Genomic DNA, 12,000 nt, shown 5'->3' on the forward strand with positions numbered 1-12,000 from the left:
TATCTCTCATACACCTCTGTTTCTTCTTACTTATGAGATTTTTAATAGAAATGTCCATAATTGTCTTGTTGATTCAGGAGCCTCTTCAAATATTATGCTAAGAACTGTGTGCACCAAATTGAATATTACACCTCAAAAATCTGTTGTACACATAGTTCAACTGGACAGAACTAAAGTAGAGGTACTTGGAGAGATAGCATCAGTTTCAATTAGGTTTTCCTCTAATCCAAATGTTTTGCAGATAATTGATCTTCTAGTGGCTGATATTCCTAAAGTTTATGGTTTAATTATAAGTAGGGATTGGTCTGAAAAGTTGCACAGATACTTTGCAACTGATTGGTCTCACATGTGGTTTCCACATAATGGTAAACCAAACCAAATCAGAGTAGACTGTGAAACATTCATGAAGTACATAGTCATTGATCTCAAGGGAAGCAATGAACCTATAGCTTTCACTAATAACATTATTGGAAACTACTCGGTTGAGTCATTCGTGGGATCCTTTAATGCTCAAAGATCTCCCTTTCCAAATAATGTTGTAATATCTCAGATAGAAAATTTTTCACAAACAGATGCTTCCAAGTGTGTAGATATAGTAGATAAAGTTGTAAATAATTCACTATTTTGGACCCTTTATTTTGATGGTTCCAAATCTAAAGATGGTGCAGGTGTAGGATGCATCTTAATCAACCTGCAAGGAGAGAAAACCATGTTAGCCTGCAGAATTGAATTTTAATGCACTAGCAATACCACAAAATATGAATCTTTGATTCAAGGGTTGTACAAAGCCATTGGCCTTAATTTCAAGTATTTGCAAGTATATGGAGACTCGGAAATAGTTATTAAACAAGTAAGAAACACAATCCATTGCATGTCTGGGCATCTCAAACATTATCAATCTTTAGCCCAGAATCTTACTTCTTATTTCACTACTTTTAACATTTCTTTAGTCCCCAGATTACAAAATGCAAGTGCTGACTTACTTGCCAATGTAGCATCCAAACTTATACCTTCAGAAGAATTTAATCTAGATAGATTTTCAATAGAGTTAGTTTTTAGACCATCCATTCCTGATAATGTAACAAATTGGAGAGTGTTTAATAATGATGCTGATATAATCGATTTCCTTACATCAGAAGGATCTTATGAGGAAAAAATCATAGATGAACACGAGCACAACTTGCAAATCAACCATAAACAAGATCAAAACCCAATTCTGAAATCTGTAGTCAAAATGGAAGATCTCTATGATTTGAAAGACAGATTTAAGAAGATTACCAACTCCAAGACTCAGAGTTCTACTCTGAGATTTGAAGTGGTCAACCTAGGTACAAATGAAAAACCTCAAAATGTCAACCTAGGTCTTGGTTTATCACCTAAAGAAAGGATATCATTCATCAAGGTGTTGAAAACATATAAGAGTGTCTTTGCCTGAGATTATTCAGATCTCAAGACCTATGATCCCTCTGTAATTCAACATACTATACCAGTGACTTATAATGAGAAACCGGTTCAACAGAAGCTAAGAAAGATTCACCCAAACCTTGAAAGTCAAATCAAATCTGAGTTGAACAAACTTCTTAAAGAAAAGATAATCTTTCCTGTTAAACACTCAAAATGGGTATCAAATATGGTTCCAGTCAGGAAAAAGAATGGCGATATTAGGATTTGTATTGATTTTAGAAACCTGAATAGAGCTTGTCAAAAGGATAATTTTCCTTTGCCTACCATGGAAAAAATATTGCAATCAGTTGTAGGTTTTGAGTTAATGTCTTTTCTAGATGGATTTTTGGGATACAATCAGATCCTTGTACATCCAGATGATAGGTTAAAGACGAAATTCAGGACCAAGTGGGGAACATATTCTTATCAGAAGATGCCTTTTGGACTCATCAATGTGGGTGCTACATTCCAACACACCAAGGATATTGCTTTTAAAGGTCTAATTAATAAATCAGTTGTTATCTACCTAGATGACATTATAGTATACTCTAGGAATAGAAACAATCATTTGAATGACCTAAAGCATATCTTTGAAAGATGCAAAAAATATGGAATTTCTTTGAATCCCAAGAAGTCATACTTTTCTTTAGCAGAAGGCAAGCACTTAGGTTCATAGTGTCCAAGAAAGGGGTTTATATTGATCCTTATAGAATCCAAGAAATTGAAAAAATTCCTCTCCCACATAACAAAAAGACCATGCAATCATTCCTAGGCTAGATCAATTTTGTAAATAGATTTGTTCCATATTTATCACGGATTGTCTTACCCCTCCAATCAATGATAAGAAAAAATGCAGTCTTCAAATGGGGTAAAAATGAAAGAGAGTCATTTTAGCTAATCAAAAGGCGATCATCAATTCTCCTTCTTTAACCAATCCAGACTTTCTCAAACCTTTTGTGTTGTAAACTTTTCCATCTGATACATCATATGCGGCAGTATTAACACAACTAAATGATCAAAACATAGAAGCACCTATCTTCTTTTTTAGTTCAAATTTACAAGGTGTCGAGTTAAACTACTCAGCTGTTGATAAACAAGCTTTTGTTGTCGTTAAAGCCTTGAAACATTTCAGACCTTTTCTCCTCAAAACACATACAAAAATAATAGTGCCTTACCCTGCAGTAAGGCAACTTTTGATGCAAAGAGAAGTGGGGGAGAAAAGAGCCAATTAGGTCACTACACTTCAAGGATACAATGTAGAAATCCGGCCAGCTAAAATTCTTACGGGCCAAGGTTTTTGTAGGATATTAACTGGAGCTTCCCACTTATCAATAGAAGAAGACCAAGGTAATGAAGTGAAAATATCAGAGGTAAGCCTCAGCAATGCACAATCACAATATGTTGATTTGAAGTTTTATTTGAAGAATGGATATGCTCATATGCATCTCAATTACAAAACAAAACGTGCTTTAAGGTTAAAATCAAATCAGTATCAATTGGTTGATGATGTATTATTTAGGAAAAATTATGATTCAGTGTTATTAAGATGCCTTGAGAAACCTGAAGTTGAAAGGGTTATGCAGGAGTTACATGATGGACGAGCTAGAGGTCATTTCAGAGGAAACACCATAGCTCATAAAATCCTACATGTAGGTTATTATTGGCCAACACTGTTCAAGGATGCACATGACTATGCAAGAAAATGAAAAATTTGTCAGACTATAGCTCGAAGAGAAAAGAAACTAGCATTCCCTTTGCAGCGAGTCAATATACAACAACCATTTGAATAATGGGGATTATATATAATTGGTGAGATTGTTCCTAACTCTTCCATGTAGCAAAAATACATCATTACAACTATTGATTACTTCACGAAATGGGTAGAGGCTATCCCATTAAAGGTAGCTAATACATAAAGTATTATAGATTTTATTGATCATTATATAATTACCAGGTTTGGCCTCCCTATAGCTTTAATGTTTGATAATGCATCTTATTTTTCTAGAAATACTATGGTAGAATTTGCTTTGAAAAGAGGTTTCAAATTGAAGTATTCAGCCAAATATTATCCACAAGGTAATGGATTGCCCGAATTAACAAATAAAAACCTCATAAGAATCATCAAGAGGACTATTGACCAAAATCATAGGAATTGGCATAAAGCATTGATATTTTCTCTTTGGGTAGATAGAATAACACAGAAGACCTCAATCAATTCTTCTCCTTTTGCTTTAGTTTATGGGAAAGAAGCAGTTCTCCCCACAAACATAGCAATCCCATCTCTCGCCCTAGTGCAGTTTATCAATGAAAATCCTTCCTCTTCTCTTCAAGCAAGACAATTTCAGATCCTTAAACTCGAAGAAGAAAGAGAAAATGCTAAAGCTACCCATTCCCATCATCAACAGTTATTCAAGGCCTCTTTTGATACAACCTCTATCGGTCATAAAACTTTCGAAGTAGGTGATCTAGTTTTGAAATGGGACAAAGCACACGACGAAAAAGGTAAGCATACCAAGTTCCAAATACTATGGCTTGGACCATTCCAAATCATTGAGAAAATTGGCCAATCAACATTTCTGTTGCAAGACTTGTCAGGAAAAATGGATTCCTTGCCCATTAAAGGGAAAATTCTAAAAAAAAAATATTTCCTAGAAGAAAAAATCTTCTATTTTTGTATCATATTGTCTTTAAGATTCTTAGGAAAATAAACATTAATGTAGTATTTACTGTTGGCTTCTCAAAATAAAATATCTGATAAATATTTTGATTTTTTCGCTTCTATAAGTAGGAAAAGTTAAAGAAATAATTAGAGCATTTGAGTATCAAAATGAACCTTATTTCTTCAAAAAACTTAACCTTGCTAGAAACATTTGTTCAATGAACAAGCTCATATCTTTATAAAGTGTAGATGTCTTGTTATCAGCCAAAGAAAATAATCTTTAACCCAGTAAGGACTTTCTACAGATGAGTATCTCAAAACTCTATCATTATCATCCAAAACTCTTTAAAAGGGCCAGTGATTCACCCCATCAGATAAAATTTTCTTTTTTCATAGTGTAATTCTAAAATATACAGAACTTAAAAGATAATAAGTCTCATCACGAGCTTGTTTACCATGATCATAGGGGAATAACTAAATTGATATTACCAAAACTGCATATCAAAACAGGGTAATAGCCAATGATCTAATCAATCAAAGGACAAGGGGTCTCATCAAGAGCCAGCTTGTTCAGTTTAGTTACAACTGGTGAATGGCATTGTCATTATTAGGTTACCAAGCCTAGACAATGTATTTTAAATTTCAAAATAAAATTACATGAAAAGAAAAGAAAGGTCCTAAGGAAAAATAAAAAGAAAATGAATATCATTTTGAATTTTGAAATTTCTTCGGATGGGACAATGAATCATTGTTCACTAAAAGATAACCATGTCGAGGCTATGAACGCCTACTGGCAGCAAAGGCTTTATCTGTGATAAATGAGAAAACCAAAAAACTAATCTATAGAAAGCATCTGCCATATCTTTTAAAATCTTAGAATTGACTAATGAAAACATTTGTATTTTTATCACCACAAGAGTAAAGTAGTTGAATACATAGATTTAGTGAGTGATTATGATTTAAGAGGAATATTGTTTAGGTTATAACTCATGTAATTATTATCCCTATAACTTTTCTTATTTTGAAAGTTCTTATAATTTTCAAAAGATCATCAGAGATAGCTGGTTCTCCCAAGAGAATCACCAATTGTTGCACTATGTAACAACACCCCCCCTCAAATTTATACGAATAATAGTTGATATTTACTATATAAATGGGGACCATTTAAAAAAAAAAATAGTCTTTGAAGATTAAATCCTAACTCTAAGAAATTTCCATGAAAACTCTTAGAAAACAACCCAAGTTTAGGATCTTTGTCGCAAATTGCATTTTGCACTTTTTCCATGTAATAATTATAAATAGCTTTAAGAAAACCCCGAATTGTGACATGTGATGAGATCCCCCACTGCGATATACTGATAGGAAAGACTTTAGAACATGTGATCGCACTTCGCAGAGTCGCAAATAAATGAGCCATGCCATTGTGTCATCTATTAACGATTTGCGAAATGTGATGTTGCGATTTTCTCAATCGCATTTCTCATTATAAACATGCAACACTATATTACAATGTTTAAAAGTTGTGATGCACGAATAAAGCACCAAGCATGGGAAGTAACTATGTTTTAATATAATAATGAATGATTTGACAGGTAATTAATGTTTAGCAGCCCGAGGAGAAGTAATGATGTTTCAAGTTATGTCTAGTTAATGTTGAATATCTCATTTCAAATCCTCTTATGATTCAAAGTCATTTCAGAGAGCTTTCACCCTTAATTTCCCTATATCGTCTGTGCTGATATATCTCTTCCATTTTAGGCGAGCTTCAAAAGACATTTCATTGCGGAAGGTGATGCAAAAGCAGAAAAACTAGAGCATTACAGAGTCTAAGCTATCAGAAATGTCTCCTATATTCTCTGATACAGTTTGCACCGTCAATGGGGGAGCGACAGCATGGGAGGTCATATACAACAGGCTTGAGGATGAGCGTCCCAAAATTACTGTCGTAAAGGAAATCGCTAATTCAATAAAACCTTCGGGAGTCCAATTCAAATATGATTCCTGTTCTTTCCTTCACAGAATAGGATCCGCGAGAGTGAAGATCCTCCCCTATACCGATATGATTAGGTGGGTCATCGAAAATTTCACTATTGAAGATAAGCAATTCAAGAACTCGAAGATGGGGCTTATGGGGTCATTCAGAGCTGAAGACCTGAAGCAAATGTACCATATACTAGACCCTCATGACATATATGACAAGTCATACCTAGCCAACTTTGCAAAGAATAATGAAGAACCTTTCAAAATGATCCAGGGCTGGAGAGTACAAGAGAGCAAGTTCAACTTTGACAAAACAGGTATGTATCATGTAGCCTCCTTAGCAAACCCCTACAACTATGTAGCTGTTATGTTATGTAGGCTATATGGATTACCTAATAATGCTAAGTATTCCATAGAATTGATCCCTTTGATTGATGCCTATGTCAATTCCCACATTATGAATTAGGCCACTATACTATCTGATAACCTAGCTACTGCCATCACCAAGTACTGTCAAAAGAGATCCTCCTCCACAGAAAACCTCCCTCCATTCTATTTCAGTGCCTAAATCATGGATTCCATCTGTTTCTGAACTGAATTTCCAATCATGGGTTGGAAATGGACCTTGAAGGACCCCTACCCTATCCATCTCAACCATAAACAGATTTGTGAATCCCATTATATACCCCATTTTTATAAAATACGCCATGTTGTTATTTTGCCATTGCATCAATTAATTTTTAATAAGAAAGCCCCCAGGTTTTCCAAATAAGCGGCTACAAACCTTCTTGTAGTGGGAAAGTATTTTGTTGAAGAATGTTTTAAATACATCAAATTTTTTGGTAGTACAACGGACCCCCATGTCCTCCCTTTGTATGTGTTTGATAAATTGTTAGCAAGAGAAATAGCCCACCAGACTGTAGGAAAAGGCTTGACCAAGATCCTAAAAGAGAGAAAAAAAGTCATTATGGCCATATTTTCCTATTCGGTGTGGTTCATTTGCATTAGCAAATATTAGCCATGCAACAAAGGAGTCAGTAAGCCTAGAAAGCCTCACACTCCATACTTTGTCAAGAAGACAATTTGATCTAGAAAAAATAGCATATAACATTACAACTGCAATAAAGATCAAGCCTTATAACCATGAGGCTAATGATTTTGAAGACCTTTTATATTCAACTAAATCCTTCGAACAAGCATTCGAGTGGGCAAAGGAAAATCTGAATCTTGAATATTTTGAAATCTTTCAGGAGTTTAGAGACAAAAGGCTCCAAATAATTCCGTTGCATTTGTTAAAAATTGAGGACAAGCCTACACCCAGTGTGACTGTCAACAACGAGGGACCTAATTCTCGCATAAAGTCTCAAGTTGATACAGGGAAAGCACTGGATATAGGGAGGGCCCAAGAAATCAAGAATACAATGGAATTCAGCAGGATATCAGCCGAAAAACAGGGTATGAGCAACCCAATTAAAGTTATCAGTTTTGAGATCAAAAGCATCAATTTGGAGCAGGAGTGGGATCAATTCAATAAAAAATACTAGACACTCCTAAGACAACAGATGTTCAGGAAACCACATAATATCACACTCCTCTTCATACCTAGAATTTTAAAGAGTCTGAGCCTATGGATGAGCAAGGGACAAGTTCGTAACAGACAGAAATCATTCCCACTTTGCCTATCTCAGAAATTGTCCTAAAGGTGACTGAAATTGATGCTTTACATGTGTTTTATAGCCCCCTTCATAAGGCTATAGTGAGGAGACAAAGTAAAAGAAGGAGGGTAGAGACACCTAATATCCCACCTGGGAATGCACTGATCGACATAGTCTAGAAGGATATTCCTTCCAATCTAGCTGAGAACTTGACCAGAAGGTCATAGTTTACAGGGGCATATGCAACTTCCACTATGGATAAAGCTACCAAAATATCTATTTTGTTGAGGGAAAAGGAAAAGAAGATAGCGCAGCTCGAGCAACAATTGCAAGTTGAAAAAGCAAATTTGAATCAGCAAGTTGCTGAACAAATCGCTCAATTACAGTAGAATATGGAAGTGTTAAAGATAAGCTATGAAACCCACATTTCTACAAAGAACATACAAGTTCAAGAATTTCAAGAGGCCATGGAAAAATATGAAGATGTCCTTAGTGTCGAGGAATTCATCAAAGAGGCACTAGAGATAAATTCCCTCCTATTAAAAAAGCAAGAACAATTTTGCCAAAAGATGTCACATATCGCTCTTTATGTGGTCACCAGTGACTAGCTAATAAATAAGGTGATTGACCAAGGAGCCAAATTTACTGATCTAAACACAAGAATATCATAATTCATCGAGTGGCAAGAAATAGAAGAGGGGAGGAGGGCTAATTTGCCTAAGATCGAAGGGACACATAAGGACATTCTATTCATGGATTGGGATGCTAGGATCAAACAAGCTAAATTAGTACTTGCGAGAGCATCCGGGGTGTCAAAGGACATAGTAAAAGCGGTAATCCACACTTTGCATGCCACCAACCGGGTGAAAGAAGGCAACCCGAAAATACTACCCCATTTAAATGACTTGCATAAAAGTTGGAAGGAAAGAGCGGAAATTCAAAGGGAAGAAATCGCAAAATTAGCAAAGACAGATTGGGAGGCGTATTAGAAATACCTTGTTAAGCCACAAAGCCTAATCATGACCCTTAATTTTTCACTCCATTCAACTCAGCGGATGCTGCCACCTCTCACAGATGCTAGTTTTGTAGGACAGGTCAGAACACAATTTGGGGCACCTCCTCAAGTCAAACTGATGGTCGATATATGTGATTTAAAAGAGAAGCTGGCAAACAACAAATCGTCATCATAGCCTCTGCTCATCAAGTCACTTTTATTTTTAGAGTTAGTTAACTAGCTAGGAGGAAGTTTGTTTGAGACCTCCTTAAATTTTTGTAAATATATTTTTGAGCATTAGTTAGAATAGTATTTATACCCTTCTCATGAATTTAGAGAAGGGTCCATAATTTTATCGAAAACATTTGCAAAGAATGCACTTTTGTAAGTTTGTGAATGCTTTGATGAAATTATGGAACATGATCGTTTCTTATATCAGACTACTTTCCTTTGTTGATGCACTATTGTATACTTGGCAGATAATTTGATTTGAAGAAAGGAGTTGATCTATGTTATTAGTCAAATGAGAAAAACTTCACACGTATGGTACTTCTATCTTGTATGATTAGTTCTATTTTTGTTTAATTAGTGATAACACTTCATTTTCATGAATTATATATGAGATATGTTCCTTCCGTTAAGCGTTAATTGCACTACTCTATGATGCCTAGCTGAAATTCTTTATTTTCATATATAGTCATCAGATATATGCGATATAGTTTATAGATTTCTTTGACTAAATATTTAGTCAAAGAAATTATCTTTACATGTTATCACCTCTGTTTAATGTGTGATTGATCTTTATTATCACATGTCAAACAGATATCTTTCATCAGATATATGTGATATAGTTTATAGATTTCTTTGACTAAATATTTAGTCAAAGAAATTATCTTTACATGTTATCACCTCTGTTTAATGTGTGATTGATCTTTATTATCACATGTCAAACAAATATCTTTTTAGATCACATATCATACAGAAATACCTGAGTTTATATTAAATTAAGTCAGCCAGAAATTTGCATGATAGAATAGGACATTTAGTTATCACTATCCTTATTGCAATTACTTGAAAACCACCCACTCTCATTTTAAAACCCACACTGGGAAACTGGTCCCATCATCCCCAGTCAGAGCCACCACTTCAGACGGAAAAGAAGTTGTCTTAAGGTCCGAACCAGGTGGTTATCCCCCATGTTGGAGCAACAGCAATCTGAGCCATCAACGGGTTGGAAGAGGAGGAGGAATATGAGTTCTAATCTGCCACATCTTACCCAATCTGTACCATAGATGCTACTATAGGAGGGGGAAAACCTGGTGAAGATGACCTGATTGATCAAATCCTCCTGAATCATCCCTCCAACACCATGTCTCCTAAGGGACTAGTAAAGAAATTAAATATAACCCTTGGGTGGATTTGTGCCTAGTTGACTCAAGTCCTACTTATGTTAAGGTGATATAATTTGGTCGACCTAAAACATTGAAAATCAACCCCTTTCTCTCTCTGCACATCAGGAAAAGGAGTTATGGGACATGCTAAGGGAGCATCTGGATGCTTTTGCCTAGAGTACTAAGGAAATGAATGGAGTGCACCATTCGGTGTGTACTCACCATATTTACATCAAGGAAGGTTGCAAGCTAGTGCACCAACCTCTGAGAAGAATGAACCAATCTGTCAAAGACATCAACTACAAAAGTTGTTGGATGCAGGGTTCATTTACCTCATCTCAAATAGTGAGTGGGTGTCTCCTCTAGTTCTGGTCCCAAATAAGAATGGAAAATGGAAGATCTGTGTGGACTACAAAGAATTAAACAAAGCCACCAAAAAATACCATTTCCCTCTACCTTTCATTGATCAAGTCTTTGATGGTCTTGTAGGAAAGAAGTTCTTCTCTTTCCTGGATGGATTCAGTGGTTACAATCAGATCCAGATTAGCCCAGAGCACCAAGAAGAAACCACTTTCACTTTTCCTTGGGGTACCTTTGCTTATAGGGACCTTCCTTTTGGATTATGTAATGTCCCTGCCACTTTTCAAAGGGAAATTTTGAGCATCTTTGCAATGCTAGTCCATGAATTTGTAGAAATTTGTATAAATGATTTCACTCCCTATGGGTGTGATTTCCTGGAGGCTCTCTCTAACTTGGGTAAAGTATTAAATAAATGCATTGAAATGAACCTATCCCTTAGTCCTAAGAAGTGTGAGTTCTTGATGAATGTAGGGACTGTTGTAGGTCACTCAATATCCCAGGAAGGACTGCAAGTGGACCCAAATAAAACTTCTATCATAAAGAGGGTCCCTACTCCTCATAAGCATAGGGATGTCAGAATTTTCTTGGGCTTAGCTAGATACTATAGGAGATTCATAAAGGACTTCAACAAAGTAGCCTCACCTTTATTTAGACTATTGGTAAAGGACTTTGAATTTTTCTGGTCAGAAAGCTACCAAGAGCCCCTAGAAATCTTAAAGGGCAAGTTGACTATTGCACCCATACTCTGAGGCCCAAATTGGGCTCTTCCTTTCATCATCCATGTTGATGCCTCTGAAAAAGCTATAAGAGAAGCTCTAGGCTAGATAGTTGACAATTTTCTTTCTGCCATTTATTTCATCAGCAAAAAAATTTCCAAGGCTAAATTGAACTATATTGTGACTGAAAAGGAGCTCCTAGTTGTTGTCCATTCCTTGAATAAATTTAGACATTACATCACCAGTTACCAGACCTTTGTACATACTAACCATGCTACTATTAAATATTTGATGAACAAGCCTAATGTGAATACCATAATTATTAGATGGTTGCTTTTATTACAATAGTTTGATCTAACTATCATTGATAAACCTGGTAGATAAAATGTAGTTGCAATTTTTTTGTCAATAATTTCTTTGCCTGCAGGGGAAGAAGGAATGGTTGATGACCAGCTGCCAGATGAGCATTTATTTTCTATTTCATTTCTCTCTCCATGGTTTGCTAACATAGAAAACTGCTTAGTATCTGCATAATTCCCTCCAAATCTGTCCTCCGAGGAAAAGAGAAAAATTATAAGAAAGAGTGCCCCATTCACTTGGATTAGGGGAAATCTCTTCAAGCTAGGCTCAAATCAAATTTTGAGGAGATGTTTCAGGGAGGAGGAATTATTTGACATCCTTATGGCCTGACATGATGGACCTTTTGGAGGTCACTTTGCAGCCAAGATGATAGCCTTCAAGGTATTACAAGTTGGCTACTACTGGCCCACTTTCCACCAAGATGCATGAAGATATACCAATT

Source organism: Pinus tabuliformis, chromosome 4_1 (assembly GCF_031772625.1).
Source record: "Pinus tabuliformis cultivar Carrire ecotype Pingquan chromosome 4_1, CPIR1, whole genome shotgun sequence".
NCBI lineage: Eukaryota > Viridiplantae > Streptophyta > Pinopsida > Pinales > Pinaceae > Pinus > Pinus tabuliformis.